The sequence below is a fragment of the Stenella coeruleoalba genome (genome assembly GCF_951394435.1).
Source record: "Stenella coeruleoalba genome assembly, contig: scaffold_358, whole genome shotgun sequence".
Taxonomy (NCBI): Eukaryota; Metazoa; Chordata; class Mammalia; order Artiodactyla; family Delphinidae; genus Stenella; species Stenella coeruleoalba.
The window spans coordinates 138,502-158,926 of NW_027646119.1; the positions used below are offsets into that span (position 1 = coordinate 138,502).

General features: G+C 44.4%; 1 long non-coding RNA gene across 1 annotated transcript in view; it reads left to right on the forward strand.

The window, feature by feature from the left end:
• Positions 1-9,804, forward strand: part of LOC307181314 — a 125,968-nt gene extending 116,164 nt beyond the window's left edge. The window contains exons 4-5 of the long non-coding RNA XR_013826415.1: positions 4,994-5,075; positions 9,742-9,804. This is a non-coding gene — a long non-coding RNA (uncharacterized lncRNA). The remainder of the gene's footprint in view (positions 1-4,993; positions 5,076-9,741) is intronic.
• Positions 9,805-20,425: the final 10,621 nt, after the last annotated feature.

A 20,425-nucleotide genomic window follows, 5' to 3' on the forward strand; every position in this document is an offset into this window, starting at 1 on the left:
GTGTATTAGTGATATCTTATGATGTTTCTTTTTCTGTGTGACTTATTTCAGTTAGAATCATCGTACCTGAATCCACTCATTATGCTGCTACGGGCCTGATGACATAGATTTCATTGCTGAGTGATACTGCATTGTACGTAAGTACCACAAGTTCTTTATCCATTTTTCACTTTCTGTGATATTGAACTTGTATGGTAAACGAGGTTCTTGTAAACAGAGGCGTCCCAAACTTTGGGGTGGCTGTGTCTTTTTGATTGTAATTTCCCTAAGCTATAGGACCATAAGTGGCAGTGCCCTAGGCTCTGTTGCTTTGTTTTTTAGATGTTTCAGGAAACACCATACACTTCTCCCGAGTGTCTGTTGGCAATTTACATCCCGCCCATCAGCATAACAAGGCTCCCAGTTCTCCATGGCCTGTCCTGCCTTTCTGGATTTTACACTTTTTTCAGATGGCCCTTTTGACTGGGGGGAAGTGAGACTTCATTGTAGTGCAGATTTCCTTTGCAAGCTTGCTTCGTTGGCCAAAAAGGGCGTATGCGTGTTTTCCTGAATATATTCAGGAAAAAACGCATACGCCCTTTTTGACCAAGTGCATCATTGTGGACGTTCTGCCTCTTTTCCTATGCTTTCAATGCAATTCCAGTCTACCTCCTGAAATCGGTTTCCTGCAATTCTGCCCCGCTTTCAAGTCCTCTTGGCAGCCTTACTTCAGTATATTTTTGGACGATAGCTGTGATTTATAACTCTGCAGGTTTGTGAATTACAGGGCCCCTGAGCTCCTTTCCTCAACTCGCTTTCTTTTGAGCTGGCCGCAACACCGCAGGATGGCTTCAGACCCTAATCTGGTTCCGGCACGGCACGCTGAGCCTTTGGTTATTTCCTCTTCCTGGTGGGAAATGAGAGTTAAATTTGCCCGTCCAGACACGTCCAGCTAGCCTCTCATTGGTTCTCTCTATTCCTGTTCATCTTCCGCAGAAATTGCAAACTGGGCCAAACAGGAGGTTAAAGGCGCTGACTCTCCAAGTCGGGAGAGTGTTAGTAAAGCGTCTGGAATGTTGCACCCGAGTACCAGGGGAGGAAAACTGAGACATATTTGAACACGTCTCCCGTTCACATGGTTGATCATACTCTGGGTTCCACATGCATGTTTTAGCTGAAGGAAGAATACCTTAAACCTGGAGAGTTGAGACCCGTGGAATGGGTACCATGCAATATGACTTCAAAGGGTCTTCATTTGCTCACCGAACCTCTCCAATCCTATCACTGCTGCATTTATGCCCCTGTACACACGCTTGATTCTCTTTTGGAGACATAGCAATCCATAGGTTTTAAGATACTTACTAGTCAGGTACATTCTTAGGCGTTTAATATGGGGTGTTGAGTCCATTTCGTTGAGCAAGGAGTAGCTCTTGTCTATTCCATATTTGGCTTAAGGAACTTTATCTGTGCTCATTTCAATCTCTGGTTTTATGCAGCACCACAACTCACCTTTCCCCTTAAGCAAGCATAAGTTGGTTTTCTAAATTTGAGACCCTGTTCTGTTTTGGAATTCAGTTCCTCTGTAGCCAAGTTTACATTCCGTGTATTAGTGATATCTTATGATGTTTCTTTTTCTGTGTGACTTATTTCAGTTAGAATCATCGTACCTGAATCCACTCATTATGCTGCTACGGGCCTGATGACATAGATTTCATTGCTGAGTGATACTGCATTGTACGTAAGTACCACAAGTTCTTTATCCATTTTTCACTTTCTGTGATATTGAACTTGTACGGTAAACGAGGTTCTTGTAAACAGAGGCGTCCCAAACTTTGGGGTGGCTGTGTCTTTTTGATTTTAATTTCCCTAAGCTATAGGACCATAAGTGGAAGTGCCCTAGGCTCTGTTGCTTTGTTTTTTAGATGTTTCAGGAAACTGCCGAGGACCAGCCCCAGCTGAACAGGATTCACCCAAAGGGGAGGACGGAGTCGGCGTGGACAGAACTCAAGACACCTCTTCTTGGGTGCAAGGATCTGACAAATTTATTTTCAAGATTCCAAAAGCTTTTATACTATAAAGTGATCTCATTTTCAAATTCAACATTCTCATTCCCACGCCAAGAACTCCCCCACATAGGCCACAAAACAAAGGTAATTTACATCAGCAGATTGATTAAAACAGGTTAGGTAATTTTCCCATCGCCCAGAGTCTCTTTCTTCTCCTGTGGTTAATCACATGTTGGTCACATCTACGTCAGGAACACAGTCTGTGGTTTCATCGTCTTCTTTAGAAAATTAGATGTTCTTGTACCTATATGTTCTTGTTCAATCAGCCAACTATTCAAAGCACAAACTCAAGCACATTATTCTTTTAACAATTGTAAATATTTATAGACTATTTTCTTCTACCTTTATAATCAAAACAAGGCACTAAATTATACAAAAAACAATTCTACTTATAAAAGGCTACCAAGTAGCCTACTCTATCTAATTTATTATGTACCCACTGTAGCATAAAACCTTCCCACCACCATACCCAAAAATTTCCTAACCTACAATAGTAATCAAAACAATCAAAACAATACACATCATTTTTTATACTTCTAAAAAACCATGGGAGCGGACATTGTACCGTAAACTCATTGATTAAACCCACTGTTGCATAAAACCTTGTCACCATACCCAGGTATTTCCCAGCATGTTTATAACTCCACTGGGAGGCCATAACTCTTGCAATTTTTCTTTTAAAGTACAAAGCTGCTGCAGAAATGTTCCCACCATTATATTTCCCCAACAAATATAATCATTAAAGGAGCCAAAGTAGCTATAATCCTTCTCTTGGTTTTTACCCTAAATTGGGGTCTTTCCTAAACCCCTGCATTAAAACTATACATTTTTCCCAACACCAAAAGCAATCCTATAAAAATCACCTTAGGCAAAGGCAGGGAAAAACACAGAGAAAAGCTATGGTTCACGGAGGAAATGGGAAACAGAGCCCTGCTGCGGTGGAAGAGCAGTTGCCATTGGCCAGGTCTCTGGTCTGCTACCTGGGTTCTCATCTGAGCTGGGCGTGGGAAGCGAAGCAGCCATGGGGACAAGAGACCTCTCTCAAAAGGGGTGAGGGTTCAGGCTCCTGCAAAGTTGGGGGGGTGAGGGTCTATGCCCCACCTCTGTTGGCCCCCAAGTTCTCTCCTGATGGCCCCTCTGCGACTGTGCCTGTCTTAGGTTGTTCCTTCCCTGAGGAATCTTACCCGTCTCTGGCTAACCAGCCATCCTCCGGGGCCAAGCAGGGAGATGTGAGGTGTGCGAGTGAGCGAGGTGCAGCGCCCCCAGAGAAGGTCAGTTTTCTGTCACCTTGGTAGCCTATGCCCCCGTGGCCTCCACGCCCAGCACCTGCCCTGGGATTCCCTCACCAACTGGCGGGGCCCTGGCTCTGATCACATGTCTTCGGGAACCCAGGTTTCTCCTCCAGAGAGGGCCCAGCTTACAGCACTGGGCAAGAGAGGCCAATTGCACGGCACCAGCCACCAGGAGGCAGGAAGCTTTGCAAACGAGAACTTTACTTTTCCATATATACACCTGACAGCACCAGCTTTGCTGAGGAGAGCTTTGCTTCTCCATATTTATACCCGATAGCATCAACTTTGCTTGATACTATGGGTCTCGTCTGTGCTGTGACTCAAAGGCACTTTCTATATGGCTCCCGACAGGAAACACCATACACTTCTCCCGAGTGTCTGTTGGCAATTTACATCCCGCCCATCAGCATAACAAGGCTCCCAGTTCTCCATGGCCTGTCCTGCCTTTCTGGATTTTACACTTTTTTCAGATGGCCCTTTTGACCGGGGGGAAGTGAGACTTCATTGTAGTGCAGATTTCCTTTGCAAGCTTGCTTGGTTGGCCAAAAAGGGCGTATGCGTTTTTTCCTGAATATATTCAGGAAAAAACGCATACGCCCTTTTTGGCCAAGTGCATCATTGTGGACGTTCTGCCTCTTTTCCTATGCTTTCAATGCAATTCCAGTCTACCTCCTGAAATCGGTTTCCTGCAATTCTGCCCCGCTTTCAAGTCCTCTTGGCAGCCTTACTTCAGTCTATTTTTGGACGATAGCTGTCATTTATAACTCTGCAGGTTTGTGAATTACAGGGCCCCTGAGCTCCTTTCCTCAACTCGCTTTCTTTTGAGCTGGCCGCAACACCGCAGGATGGCTTCAGACCCTAATCTGGTTCCGGCACGGCACGCTGAGCCTTTGGTTATTTCCTCTTCCTGGTGGGAAATGAGAGTTAAATTTGCCCGTCCAGACACGTCCAGCTAGCCTCTCATTGGTTCTCGCTATTCCTGTTCATCTTCCGCAGAAATTGCAAACTGGGCCAAACAGGAGGTTAAAGGCGCTGACTCTCCAAGTGGGGAGAGTGTTAGTAAAGCGTCTGGAATGTTGCACCCGAGTACCAGGGGAGGAAAACTGAGACATATTTGAACATGTCTCCCGTTCACACGGTTGATCATACTCTGGGTTCCACATGCATGTTTTAGCTGAAGGAAGAATGCCTTAAACCTGGAGAGTTGAGACCCGTGGAATGGGTACCATGCAATATGTCTTCAAAGGGTCTTCATTTGCTCACCGAACCTCTCCAATCCTATCACTGCTGCGTTTATGCCCCTGTACACACGCTTGATTCTCTTTTGGAGACATAGCAATCCATAGGTTTTAAGATACTTACTAGTCAGGTATATTCTTAGGCGTTTAATATGGGGTGTTGAGTCCATTTCGTTGAGCAAGGAGTAGCTCTTGTCTATTCCATATTTGGCTTAAGGAACTTTATCTGTGCTCATTTCAATCTCTGGTTTTATGCAGCACCACAACTCACCTTTCCCCTTAAGCAAGCATAAGTTGGTTTTCTAAATTTGAGACCCTGTTCTGTTTTGGAATTCAGTTCCTCTGTAGCCACGTTTACATTCCGTGTATTAGTGATATCTTATGATGTTTCTTTTTCTGTGTGACTTATTTCACTTAGAATCATCGTACCTGAATCCACTCATTATGCTGCTACGGGCCTGATGACATAGATTTCATTGCTGAGTGATACTGCATTGTACGTAAGTACCACAAGTTCTTTATCCATTTTTCACTTTCTGTGATATTGAACTTGTACGGTAAACGAGGTTCTTGTAAACAGAGGCGTCCCAAACTTTGGGGTGGCTGTGTCTTTTTGATTTTAATTTCCCTAAGCTATAGGACCATAAGTGGAAGTGCCCTAGGCTCTGTTGCTTTGTTTTTTAGATGTTTCAGGAAACACCATACACTTCTCCCGAGTGTCTGTTGGCAATTTACATCCCGCCCATCAGCATAACAAGGCTCCCAGTTCTCCATGGCCTGTGCTGCCTTTCTGGATTTTACACTTTTTTCAGATGGCCCTTTTGACCGGGGGGAAGTGAGACTTCATTGTAGTGCAGATTTCCTTTGCAAGCTTGCTTGGTTGGCCAAAAAGGGCGTATGCGTTTTTTCCTGAATATATTCAGGAAAAAACGCATACGCCCTTTTTGGCCAAGTGCATCATTGTGGACGTTCTGCCTCTTTTCCTATGCTTTCAATGCAATTCCAGTCTACCTCCTGAAATCGGTTTCCTGCAATTCTGCCCCGCTTTCAAGTCCTCTTGGCAGCCTTACTTCAGTATATTTTTGGACGATAGCTGTCATTTATAACTCTGCAGGTTTGTGAATTACAGGGCCCCTGAGCTCCTTTCCTCAACTCGCTTTCTTTTGAGCTGGCCGCAACACCGCAGGATGGCTTCAGACCCTAATCTGGTTCCGGCACGGCACGCTGAGCCTTTGGTTATTTCCTCTTCCTGGTGGGAAATGAGAGTTAAATTTGCCCGTCCAGACACGTCCAGCTAGCCTCTCATTGGTTCTCGCTATTCCTGTTCATCTTCCGCAGAAATTGCAAACTGGGCCAAACAGCAGGTTAAAGGCGCTTTCTCTCCAAGTGGGGAGAGTGTTAGTAAAGCGTCTGGAATGTTGCACCCGAGTACCAGGGGAGGAAAACTGAGACATATTTGAACACGTCTCCCGTTCACACGGTTGATCATACACTGGGTTCCACATGCATGTTTTAGCTGAAGGAAGAATGCCTTAAACCTGGAGAGTTGAGACCCGTGGAATGGGTACCATGCAATATGTCTTCAAAGGGTCTTCATTTGCTCACCGAACCTCTCCAATCCTATCACTGCTGCGTTTATGCCCCTGTACACACGCTTGATTCTCTTTTGGAGACATAGCAATCCATAGGTTTTAAGATACTTACTAGTCAGGTACATTCTTAGGCGTTTAATATGGGGTGTTGAGTCCATTTCGTTGAGCAAGGAGTAGCTCTTGTCTATTCCATATTTGGCTTAAGGAACTTTATCTGTGCTCATTTCAATCTCTGGTTTTATGCAGCACCACAACTCACCTTTCCCCTTAAGCAAGCATAAGTTGGTTTTCTAAATTTGAGACCCTGTTCTGTTTTGGAATTCAGTTCCTGTGTAGCCAAGTTTACATTCCGTGTATTAGTGATATCTTATGATGTTTCTTTTTCTGTGTGACTTATTTCAGTTAGAATCATCGTACCTGAATCCACTCATTATGCTGCTACGGGCCTGATGACATAGATTTCATTGCTGAGTGATACTGCATTGTACGTAAGTACCACAAGTTCTTTATCCATTTTTCACTTTCTGTGATATTGAACTTGTACGGTAAACGAGGTTCTTGTAAACAGAGGCGTCCCAAACTTTGGGGTGGCTGTGTCTTTTTGATTTTAATTTCCCTAAGCTATAGGACCATAAGTGGAAGTGCCCTAGGCTCTGTTGCTTTGTTTTTTAGATGTTTCAGGAAACACCATACACTTCTCCCGAGTGTCTGTTGGCAATTTACATCCCGCCCATCAGCATAACAAGGCTCCCAGTTCTCCATGGCCTGTCCTGCCTTTCTGGATTTTACACTTTTTTCAGATGGCCCTTTTGACCGGGGGGAAGTGAGACTTCATTGTAGTGCAGATTTCCTTTGCAAGCTTGCTTGGTTGGCCAAAAAGGGCGTATGCGTTTTTTCCTGAATATATTCAGGAAAAAACGCATACGCCCTTTTTGGCCAAGTGCATCATTGTGGACGTTCTGCCTCTTTTCCTATGCTTTCAATGCAATTCCAGTCTACCTCCTGAAATCGGTTTCCTGCAATTCTGCCCCGCTTTCAAGTCCTCTTGGCAGCCTTACTTCAGTCTATTTTTGGACGATAGCTGTCATTTATAACTCTGCAGGTTTGTGAATTACAGTGCCCCTGAGCTCCTTTCTTCAACTCGCTTTCTTTTGAGCTGGCCGCAACACCGCAGGATGGCTTCAGGCCCTAATCTGGTTCCGGCACTGCACGCTGAGCCTTTGGTTAATTCCTCTTCCTGGTGGGAAATGAGAGTTAAATTTGCCCGTCCAGACACCTCCAGCTAGCCTCTCATTGGTTCTCGCTATTCCTGTTCATCTTCCGCAGAAATTGCAAACTGGGCCAAACAGGAGGTTAAAGGGACTGACTCTCCAAGTCGGGAGAGTGTTAGTAAAGCGTCAGGAATGTTGCACCCGAGTACCAGGGTACGAAAACTGAGACATATTTGAACATGTCTCCCGATCACATGGTTGATCATACTCTAGGTTCCACATGCATGTTTTAGCTGAAGGAAGAATACCTTAAACCTGGGTAGTTGAAACCCGTGGAATGGGTACCATGCAATATGACTTCAAAGGGTCTTCATTTGCTCACCGAACCTCTCCAATCCTATCACTGCTGCGTTTATGCCCCTGTACACATGCTTGATTCTCTTTTGGAGACATAGCAATCCATAGGTTTTAAGATACTTACTAGTCAGGTACATTCTTAGGCGTTTAATATGCGGTGTTGAGTCCACTTCGTTGAGCAAGGAGTAGCTCTTGTCTATTCCATATTTGGCTTAAGGAACTTTATCTGTGCTCATTTCAATCTCTGGTTTTATGCAGCACCCCAACTCACCTTTCCCCTTAAGCAAGCATAAGTTGGTTTTCTAAATTTGAGACCCTGTTCTGTTTTGGAATTCAGTTCCTGTGTAGCCAAGTTTACATTCCGTGTATTACTGATATCTTATGATGTTTCTTTTTCTGTGTGACTTATTTCAGTTAGAATCATCGTACCTGAATCCACTCATTATGCTGCTACGGGCCTGATGACATAGATTTCATTGCTGAGTGATACTGCATTGTACGTAAGTACCACAAGTTCTTTATCCATTTTTCACTTTCTGTGATATTGAACTTGTACGGTAAACGAGGTTCTTGTAAACAGAGGCGTCCCAAACTTTGGGGTGCCTGTGTCTTTTTGATTTTAATTTCCCTAAGCTATAGGACCATAAGTGACAGTGCCCTAGGCTCTGTTGCTTTGTTTTTTAGATGTTTCAGGAAACACCATACACTTCTTCCGAGTGTCTGTTGGCAATTTACATCCCGCCCATCAGTATAACAAGGCTCCCAGTTCTCCATGGCCTGTCCTGCCTTTCTGGATTTTACACTTTTTTCAGATGGCCCTTTTGACCGGGGGGAAGTGAGACTTCATTGTAGTGCAGATTTCCTTTGCAAGCTTGCTTGGTTGGCCAAGAAGGGCGTATGCGTTTTTTCCTGAATATATTCAGGAATATATTCAGGAAAAAACGCATACGCCCTTTTTGGCCAAGTGCATCATTGTGGACGTTCTGCCTCTTTTCCTATGCTTTCAATGCAATTCCAGTCTACCTCCTGAAATCGGTTTCCTGCAATTCTGCCTCGCTTTCAAGTCCTCTTGGCAGCCTTACTTCAGTCTATTTTTGGACGATAGCTGTCATTTATAACTCTGCAGGTTTGTGAATTACAGTGACCCTGAGCTCCTTTCTTCAACTCGCTTTCTTGTGACCTGGCCGCAACACCGCAGGATGGCTTCAGGCCCTAATCTGGTTCCGACCCGGCATGCTGAGCCTTTGGTTAATTCCTCTTCCTGGTGGGAAATGAGAGTTAAATTTGCCCGTCCAGACACCTCCAGCTAGCCTCTCATTGGTTCTCGCTATTCCTGTTCATCTTCCGCAGAAATTGCAAACTGGGCCAAACAGGAGGTTAAAGGGACTGACTCTCCAAGTCGGGAGAGTGTTAGTAAAGCGTCTGGAATGTTGCACCCGAGTACCAGGGGAGGAAAACTGAGACATATTTGAACACGTCTCCGGTTTACATGGTTGATCTAACTCTGGGTTCCACATGCATGTTTTAGCTGAAGGAAGAATACCTTAAACCTCGAGAGTTGAGACCCGTGTAATGGGTACCATGCAATATGACTTCAAAGGGTCTTCATTTGCTCACCGAACCTCTCCAATCCTATCACTGCTGCGTTTATGCCCCTGTACACATGCTTGATTCTCTTTCGGAGACATAGCAATCCATAGGTTTTAAGATACTTACTAGTCAGGTACATTCTTAGGCGTTTAATATGCAGTGTTGAGTCCATTTCGTTGAGCAAGGAGTAGCTCTTGTCTATTCCATATTTGGCTTAAGGAACTTTATCTGTGCTCATTTCAATCTCTGGTTTTATGCAGCACCCCAACTCACCTTTCCCCTTAAGCAAGCATAAGTTGGTTTTCTAAATTTGAGACCCTTTTCTGTTTTGGAATGCAGTTCCTGTGTAGCCAAGTTTACATTCCGTGTATTACTGATATCTTATGATGTTTCTTTTTCTGTGTGACTTATTTCAGTTAGAATCATCGTACCTGAATCCACTCATTATGCTGCTATGGGCCTGATGACATAGATTTCATTGCTGAGTGATACTGCATTGTATGTAAGTACCACAAGTTCTTTATCCATTTTTCACTTTCTGTGATACTGAACTTGTACGGTAAACGAGTTTCTTGTAAACGGAGGTGTCCCAAACTTTGGGGTGGCTGTGTCTTTTTGATTTTAATTTCCCTAAGCTATAGGACCATAAGTGGCAGTGCCCTAGGCTCTGTTGCTTTGTTTTTTAGATGTTTCAGGAAACACCATACACTTCTCCTGAGTGTCTGTTGGCAATTTACATCCCGCCCATCAGCATAACAAGGCTCCCAGTTCTCCATGGCCTGTCCTGCCTTTCTGGATTTTACACTTTTTTCAGATGGCCCTTTTGACCGGGGGGAAGTGAGACTTCATTGTAGTGCAGATTTCCTTTGCAAGCTTGCTTGGTTGGCCAAAAAGGGCGTATGCGTTTTTTCCTGAATATATTCAGGAAAAAACGCATACGCCCTTTTTGGCCAAGTGCATCATTGTGGACGTTCTGCCTCTTTTCCTATGCTTTCAATGCAATTCCAGTCTACCTCCTGAAATCGGTTTCCTGCAATTCTGCCCCGCTTTCAAGTCCTCTTGGCAGCCTTACTTCAGTCTATTTTTGGACGATAGCTGTCATTTATAACTCTGCAGGTTTGTGAATTACAGTGCCCCTGAGCTCCTTTCTTCAACTCGCTTTCTTTTGAGCTGGCCGCAACACCGCAGGATGGCTTCAGGCCCTAATCTGGTTCCGGCACTGCACACTGAGCCTTTGGTTAATTCCTCTTCCTGGTGGGAAATGAGAGTTAAATTTGCCCGTCCAGACACCTCCAGCTAGCCTCTCATTGGTTCTCGCTATTCCTGTTCATCTTCCGCAGAAATTGCAAACTGGGCCAAACAGGAGGTTAAAGGGACTGACTCTCCAAGTCGGGAGAGTGTTAGTAAAGCGTCAGGAATGTTGCACCCGAGTACCAGGGTACGAAAACTGAGACATATTTGAACATGTCTCCCGATCACATGGTTGATCATACTCTAGGTTCCACATGCATGTTTTAGCTGAAGGAAGAATACCTTAAACCTGGGTAGTTGAAACCCGTGGAATGGGTACCATGCAATATGACTTCAAAGGGTCTTCATTTGCTCACCGAACCTCTCCAATCCTATCACTGCTGCGTTTATGCCCCTGTACACATGCTTGATTCTCTTTTGGAGACATAGCAATCCATAGGTTTTAAGATACTTACTAGTCAGGTACATTCTTAGGCGTTTAATATGCGGTGTTGAGTCCACTTCGTTGAGCAAGGAGTAGCTCTTGTCTATTCCATATTTGGCTTAAGGAACTTTATCTGTGCTCATTTCAATCTCTGGTTTTATGCAGCACCCCAACTCACCTTTCCCCTTAAGCAAGCATAAGTTGGTTTTCTAAATTTGAGACCCTGTTCTGTTTTGGAATTCAGTTCCTGTGTAGCCAAGTTTACATTCCGTGTATTACTGATATCTTATGATGTTTCTTTTTCTGTGTGACTTATTTCAGTTAGAATCATCGTACCTGAATCCACTCATTATGCTGCTACGGGCCTGATGACATAGATTTCATTGCTGAGTGATACTGCATTGTACGTAAGTACCACAAGTTCTTTATCCATTTTTCACTTTCTGTGATATTGAACTAGTACGGTTAACGAGGTTCTTGTAAACAGAGGCGTCCCAAACTTTGGGGTGGCTGTGTCTTTTTGATTTTAATTTCCCTAAGCTATAGGACCATAAGTGGAAGTGCCCTAGGCTCTGTTGCTTTGTTTTTTAGATGTTTCAGGAAACACCATACACTTCTCCCGAGTGTCTGTTGGCAATTTACATCCCGCCCATCAGCATAACAAGGCTCCCAGTTCTCCATGGCCTGTCCTGCCTTTCTGGATTTTACACTTTTTTCACATGGCCCTTTTGACCGGGGGGAAGTGAGACTTCATTGTAGTGCAGATTTTCTTTGCAAGCTTGCTTGGTTGGCCAAAAAGGGCGTATGCGTTTTTTCCTGAATATATTCAGGAAAAAACGCATACGCCCTTTTTGGCCAAGTGCATCATTGTGGACGTTCTGCCTCTTTTCCTATGCTTTCAATGCAATTCCAGTCTACCTCCTGAAATCGGTTTCCTGCAATTCTGCCCCGCTTTCAAGTCCTCTTGGCAGCCTTACTTCAGTATATTTTTGGACGATAGCTGTGATTTATAACTCTGCAGGTTTGTGAATTACAGTGCCCCTGAGCTCCTTTCCTCAACTCGCTTTCTTGTGAGCTGGCCGCAACACCGCAGGATGGCTTCAGGCCCTAATCTGGTTCCGGCACGGCATGCTGAGCCTTTGGTTATTTCCTCTTCCTGGTGGGAAATGAGAGTTAAATTTGCCCGTCCAGACACCTCCAGCTAGTCTCTCATTGGTTCTCGCTATTCCTGTTCATCTTCCGCAGAAATTGCAAACTGGGCCAAACAGGAGGTTAAAGGCACTGACTCTCCAAGTGGGGAGAGTGTTAGTAAAGCGTCTGGAATGTTGCACCCGAGTACCAGGGGAGGAAAACTGAGACATATTTGAACACGTCTCCCGTTCACACGGTTGATCATACTCTGGGTTCCACATGCATGTTTTAGCTGAAGGAAGAATACCTTAAACCTGGAGAGTTGAGACCCGTGGAATGGGTACCATGCAATATGTCTTCAAAGGGTCTTCATTTGCTCACCGAACCTCTCCAATCCTATCACTGCTGCGTTTATGCCCCTGTACACACGCTTGATTCTCTTTTGGAGACATAGCAATCCTTAGGTTTTAAGATAATTACTAGTCAGGTACATTCTTAGGCGTTTAATATGGGGTGTTGAGTCCATTTCGTTGAGCAAGGAGTAGCTCTTGTCTATTCCCTATTTGGCTTAAGGAACTTTATCTGTGCTCATTTCAATCTCTGGTTTTATGCAGCACCACAACTCACCTTTCCCCTTAAGCAAGCATAAGTTGGTTTTCTAAATTTGAGACCCTGTTCTGTTTTGGAATTCAGTTCCTCTGTAGCCAAGTTTACATTCCGTGTATTAGTGATATCTTATGATGTTTCTTTTTCTGTGTGACTTATTTCAGTTAGAATCATCGTACCTGAATCCACTCATTATGCTGCTACGGGCCTGATGACATAGATTTCATTGCTGAGTGATACTGCATTGTACGTAAGTACCACAAGTTCTTTATCCATTTTTCACTTTCTGTGATATTGAACTTGTACTGTAAACGAGGTTCTTGTAAACAGAGCCGTTCCAAACTTTGGGGTGGCTGTGTCTTTTAGATATTAAATTCCCTAAGCTATAGGACCATAAGTGGAAGTGCCCTAGGCTCTGTTGCTTTGTTTTTTAGATGTTTCAGGAAACACCATACACTTCTCCCGAGTGGTTGTTGGCAATTTACATCCCGCCCATCAGCATAACAAGGCTCCCAGTTCTCCATGGCCTGTCCTGCCTTTCTAGATTTTACACTTTTTTCAGATGGCCCTTTTGACCGGGGGGAAGTGAGACTTCATTGTAGTGCAGATTTCCTTTGCAAGCTTGCTTGGTTGGCCAAAAAGGGCGTATGCGTTTTTTCTGAATATATTCAGGAAAAAACGCATACGCCCTTTTTGGCCAAGTGAATCATTGTGGACGTTCTGCCTCTTTTCCTATGCTTTCAATGCAATTCCAGTCTACCTCCTGAAATCGGTTTCCTGCAATTCTGCCCCGCTTTCAAGTCCTCTTGGCAGCCTTACTTCAGTCTATTTTTGGACGATAGCTGTCATTTATAACTCTGCAGGTTTGTGAATTACAGTGCCCCTGAGCTCCTTTCTTCACCTCGCTTTCTTGTGACCTGGCCGCAACACCGCAGGATGGCTTCAGGCCCTAATCTGGTTCCGGCCCGGCATGCTGAGCCTTTGGTTAATTCCTCTTCCTGGTGGGAAATGAGAGTTAAATTTGCCCGTCCAGACACCTCCAGCTAGCCTCTCATTGGTTCTCGCTATTCCTGTTCGTCTTCCGCAGAAATTGCAAACTGGGCCAAAGAGGAGGTTAAAGGCACTGACTCTCCAAGTGGGGAGAGTGTTAGTAAAGCGTCTGGAATGTTGCACCCGAGTACCAGGGGAGGAAAACTGAGACATATTTGAACACGTCTCCCGTTCACACGGTTGATCATACTCTGGGTTCCACATGCATGTTTTAGCTGAAGGAAGAATACCTTAAACCTGGAGAGTTGAGACCCGTGGAATGGGTACCATGCAATATGTCTTCAAAGGGTCTTCATTTGCTCACCGAACCTCTCCAATCCTATCACTGCTGCGTTTATGCCCCTGTACACACGCTTGATTCTCTTTTGGAGACATAGCAATCCTTAGGTTTTAAGATACTTACTAGTCAGGTACATTCTTAGGCGTTTAATATGGGGTGTTGAGTCCATTTCGTTGAGCAAGGAGTAGCTCTTGTCTATTCCCTATTTGGCTTAAGGAACTTTATCTGTGCTCATTTCAATCTCTGGTTTTATGCAGCACCGCAACTCACCTTTCCCCTTAAGCAAGCATAAGTTGGTTTTCTAAATTTGAGACCCTGTTCTGTTTTGGAATTCAGTTCCTCTGTAGCCAAGTTTACATTCCGTGTATTAGTGATATCTTATGATGTTTCTTTTTCTGTGTGACTTATTTCAGTTAGAATCATCGTACCTGAATCCACTCATTATGCTGCTACGGGCCTGATGACATAGATTTCATTGCTGAGTGATACTGCATTGTACGTAAGTACCACAAGTTCTTTATCCATTTTTCACTTTCTGTGATATTGAACTAGTACGGTAAACGAGGTTCTTGTAAACAGAGGCGTCCCAAACTTTGGGGTGGCTGTGTCTTTTTGATTTTAATTTCCCTAAGCTATAGGACCATAAGTGGCAGTGCCCTAGGCTCTGTTGCTTTGTTTTTTAGATGTTTCAGGAAACACCATACACTTCTCCCGAGTGTCTGTTGGCAATTTACATCCCGCCCATCAGCATAACAAGGCTCCCAGTTCTCCAAGGCCTGTGCTGCCTTTCTGGATTTTACACTTTTTTCAGATGGCCCTTTTGACCGGGGGGAAGTGAGACTTCATTGTAGTGCAGATTTCCTTTGCAAGCTTGCTTGGTTGGCCAAAAAGGGCGTATGCGTTTTTTCCTGAATATATTCAGGAAAAAACGCATACGCCCTTTTTGGCCAAGTGCATCATTGTGGACGTTCTGCCTCTTTTCCTATGCTTTCAATGCAATTCCAGTCTACCTCCTGAAATCGGTTTCCTGCAATTCTGCCCCGCTTTCAAGTCCTCTTGGCAGCCTTACTTCAGTCTATTTTTGGACGATAGCTGTCATTTATAACTCTGCAGGTTTGTGAATTACAGTGCCCCTGAGCTCCTTTCTTCAACTCGCTTTCTTTTGAGCTGGCCGCAACACCGCAGGATGGCTTCAGGCCCTAATCTGGTTCCGGCACGGCACGCTGAGCCTTTGGTTAATTCCTCTTCCTGGTGGGAAATGAGAGTGAAATTTGCCCGTCCAGACACCTCCAGCTAGTCTCTCATTGGTTCTCGCTATTCCTGTTCATCTTCCGCAGAAATTGCAAACTGGGCCAAACAGGAGGTTAAAGGCGCTGACTCTCCAAGTGGGGAGAGTGTTAGTAAAGCGTCTGGAATGTTGCACCCGAGTACCAGGGGAGGAAAACTGAGACATATTTGAACACGTCTCCCGTTCACACGGTTGATCATACTCTGGGTTCCACATGCATGTTTTAGCTGAAGGAAGAATACCTTAAACCTGGAGAGTTGAGACCCGTGGAATGGGTACCATGCAATATGTCTTCAAAGGGTCTTCATTTGCTCACCGAACCTCTCCAATCCTATCACTGCTGCGTTTATGCCCCTGTACACACGCTTGATTCTCTTTTGGAGACATAGCAATCCTTAGGTTTTAAGATACTTACTAGTCAGGTACATTCTTAGGCGTTTAATATGGGGTGTTGAGTCCATTTCGTTGAGCAAGGAGTAGCTCTTGTCTATTCCCTATTTGGCTTAAGGAACTTTATCTGTGCTCATTTCAATCTCTGGTTTTATGCAGCACCCCAACTCACCTTTCCCCTTAAGCAAGCATAAGTTGGTTTTCTTAATTTGAGACCCTGTTCTGTTTTGGAATTCAGTTCCTCTGTAGCCAAGTTTACATTCCGTGTATTAGTGATATCTTATGATGTTTCTTTTTCTGTGTGACTTATTTCAGTTAGAATCATCGTACCTGAATCCAGTCATTATGCTGCTACGGGCCTGATGACATAGATTTCATTGCTGAGTGATACTGCATTGTACGTAAGTACCACAAGTTCTTTATCCATTTTTCACTTTCTGTGATATTGAACTAGTACGGTAAATGAGGTTCTTGTAAACAGAGGCGTCCCAAACTTTGGGGTGGCTGTGTCTTTTTGTTTTTAATTTCCCTAAGCTATAGGACCATAAGTGGCAGTGCCCTAGGCTCTGTTGCTTTGTTTTTTAGATGTTTCAGGAAACACCATACACTTCTCCCGAGTGTCTGTTGGCAATTTACATCCCGCCCATCAGCATAACAAGGCTCCCAGTTATCCATGGCCTGTCCTGCCTTTCTGGATTTTACACTTTTTTCAGATGGCCCTTTTGACCGGGGGGAAGTGAGACTTAATTGTAGTGCAGATTTCCTTTGCAAGCTTGCTTGGTTGGCCAAAAAGGGCGTATGCGTTTTTTCCTGAATATATTCAGGAAAAAATGCATACGCCCTTTTTGGCCAAGTGCATCATTGTGGACGTTCTGCCTCTTTTCCTATGCTTTCAATGCAATTCCAGTCTACCTCCTGAAATCGGTTTCCTGCAATTCTGCCCCGCTTTCAAGTCCTCTTGGCAGCCTTACTTCAGTCTATTTTTGGACGATAGCTGTCATTTATAACTCTGCAGGTTTGTGAATTACAGTGCCCCTGAGCTCCTTTCTTCAACTCGCTTTCTTGTGACCTGGCCGCAACACCGCAGGATGGCTTCAGGCCCTAATCTGGTTCCGGCACGGCACGCTGAGCCTTTGGTTAATTCCTCTTCCTGGTGGGAAATGAGAGTGAAATTTGCCCGTCCAGACACCTCCAGCTAGCCTCTCATTGGTTCTCGCTATTCCTGTTCATCTTCCGCAGAAATTGCAAACTGGGCCAAACAGGAGGTTAAAGGGACTGACTCTCCAAGTCGGGAGAGTGTTAGTAAAGCGTCTGGAATGTTGCACCCGAGTACCAGGGTACGAAAACTGAGACCTATTTGAACACGTCTCCCGATCACATGGTTGATCATACTCTAGGTTCCACATGCATGTTTTAGCTGAAGGAAGAATACCTTAAACCTGGGTAGTTGAAACCCGTGGAATGGGTACCATGCAATATGACTTCAAAGGGTCTTCATTTGCTCACCGAACCTCTCCAATCCTATCACTGCTGCGTTTATGCCCCTGTACACATGCTTGATTCTCTTTCGGAGACATAGCAATCTATAGGTTTTAAGATACTTACTAGTCAGGTACATTCTTAGGCGTTTAATATGCGGTGTTGAGTCCATTTCGTTGAGCAAGGAGTAGCTCTTGTCTATTCCATATTTGGCTTAAGGAACTTTATCTGTGCTCATTTCAATCTCTGGTTTTATGCAGCACCCCAACTCACCTTTCCCCTTAAGCAAGCATAAGTTGGTTTTCTAAATTTGAGACCCTGTTCTGTTCTGTAATTCAGTTCCTGTGTAGCCAAGTTTACATTCCGTGTATTACTGATATCTTATGATGTTTCTTTTTCTGTGTGACTTATTTCAGATAGAATCATCATACCTGAATCCACTCATTGTGCTGCTAAGGGCCTGATGACATAGATTTCATTGCTGAGTGATATTGCTTTGTAAGTAAATACCACAACATCTTTATCCATTTTTCACTTTCTGCGATGTTGAACTTGTACTGTAAACGAGGTTCTTGTAAACAGAGGCGTCCCAAACTTTGGGGTGGCTGTGTCTTTTTGATTTTAATTTCCCTAAGCTATAGGACCATAAGTGGCAGTGCCCTAGGCCCTGTTGCTTTGTTTTTTAGATGTTTCAGGAAACACCATACACTTCTCCCGAGTGTCTGTTGGCAACTTACATCCCGCCCATCAGCATAACAAGGCTCCCAGTTCTCCATGGCCTGTCCTGCCTTTCTGGATTTTACACTTTTTTCAGATGGCCCTTTTGACCGGGGGGAAGTGAGACTTCATTGTAGTGCAGATTTCCTTTGCAAGCTTGCTTGGTTGGCCAAAAAGGGCGTATGCGTTTTTTCCTGAATATATTCAGGAAAAAACGCATACGCCCTTTTTGGCCAAGTGCATCATTGTGGACGTTCTGCCTCTTTTCCTATGCTTTCAATGCAATTCCAGTCTACCTCCTGAAATCGGTTTCCTGCAATTCTGCCCCGCTTTCAAGTCCTCTTGGCAGCCTTACGTCAGTCTATTTTTGGACGATAGCTGTCATTTATAACTCTGCAGGTTTGTGAATTACAGTGCCCCTGAGCTCCTTTCTTCAACTCGCTTTCTTTTGAGCTTGCCGCAACACCGCAGGATGGCTTCAGGCCCTAATCTGGTTCCGGCCCGGCATGCTGAGCCTTTGGTTAATTCCTCTTCCTGGTGGGAAATGAGAGTTAAATTTGCCCGTCCAGACACCTCCAGCTAGCCTCTCATTGGTTCTCGCTATTCCTGTTCATCTTCCGCAGAAATTGCAAACTGGGCCAAACAGGAGGTTAAAGGGACTGAATCTCCAAGGCGGGAGAGTGTTAGTAAAGCGTCTGGAATGTTGCACCCGAGTACCAGGGTACGAAAACTGAGACATATTTGAACATGTCTCCCGATCACACGGTTGATCATACTCTAGGTTCCACATGCATGTTTTAGCTGAAGGAAGAATACCTTAAACCTGGGTAGTTGAAACCCGTGGAATGGGTACCATGCAATATGACTTCAAAGGGTCTTCATTTGCTCACCGAACCTCTCCAATCCTATCACTGCTGCGTTTATGCCCCTGTACACATGCTTGATTCTCTTTCGGAGACATAGCAATCCATAGGTTTTAAGATACTTACTAGTCAGGTACATTCTTAGGCGTTTAATATGGGGTGTTGAGTCCATTTCGTTGAGCAAGGAGTAGCTCTTGTCTATTCCATATTTGGCTTAAGGAACTTTATCTGTGCTCATTTCAATCTCTGGTTTTATGCAGCACCCCAACTCACCTTTCCCCTTAAGCAAGCATAAGTTGGTTTTCTAAATTTGAGACCCTGTTCTGTTCTGTAATTCAGTTCCTGTGTAGCCAAGTTTACATTCCGTGTATTACTGATATCTTATGATGTTTCTTTTTCTGTGTGACTTATTTCAGTTAGAATCATCATACCTGAATCCACTCATTGTGCTGCTAAGGGCCTGATGACACAGATTTCATTGCTGAGTGATATTGCTTTGTAAGTAAATACCACAACTTCTTTATCCATTTTTCACTTTCTGCGATGTTGAACTTGTACTGTAAACGAGGTTCTTGTAAACAGAGCCGTTCCAAACTTTGGGGTGGCTGTGTCTTTTTGATTTTAATTTCCCTAAGCTATAGGACCATAAGTGGAAGTGCCCTAGGTTCTGTTGCTTTGTTTTTTAGATGTTTCAGGAAACACCATACACTTCTCCGGAGTGGTTGTTGGCAATTTACATCCCGCCCATCAGCATAACAAGGCTCCCAGTTCTCCATGGCCTGTCCTGCCTTTCTGGATTTTATACTTTTTTCAGATGGCCCTTTTGACCGGGGGGAAGTGAGACTTCATTGTAGTGCAGATTTCCTTTGCAAGCTTGCTTGGTTGGCCAAAAAGGGCGTATGCGTTTTTTCCTGGATATATTCAGGAAAAAACGCATACGCCCTTTTTGGTCAAGTGCATCATTGTGGACGTTCTGCCTCTTTTCCTATGCTTTCAATGCAATTCCAGTCTACCTCCTGAAATCGGTTTCCTGCAATTCTGCCCCGCTTTCAAGTCCTCTTGGCAGCCTTACTTCAGTATATTTTTGGACGATAGCTGTCATTTATAACTCTGCAGGTTTGTGAATTACAGTGCCCCTGAGCTCCTTTCTTCAACTCTCTTTCTTGTGAGCTGGCCGCAACACCGCAGGATGTCTTCAGGCCCTAATCTGGTTCTGGCACGGCACGCTGAGCCTTTGGTTAATTCCTCTTCCTGGTGGGAAATGAGAGTTAAATTTGCCCGTCCAGACACCTCCAGCTAGCCTCTCATTGGTTCTCGCTATTCCTGTTCATCTTCCGCAGAAATTGCAAACTGGGCCAAACAGGAGGTTAAAGGGACTGACTCTCCAAGTCGGGAGAGTGTTAGTAAAGCATCTGGAATGTTGCACCCGAGTACCAGGGGAGGAAAACTGAGATATATTTGAACACATCTCCCGTTCACATGGTTGATCATACTCTGGGTTCCACATGCATGTTTTAGCTGAAGGAAGAATACCTTAAACCTGGAGAGTTCAGACCCGTGTAATGGGTACCATGCAATATGACTTCAAAGGGTCTTCATTTGCTCACCGAAGCTCTCCAAT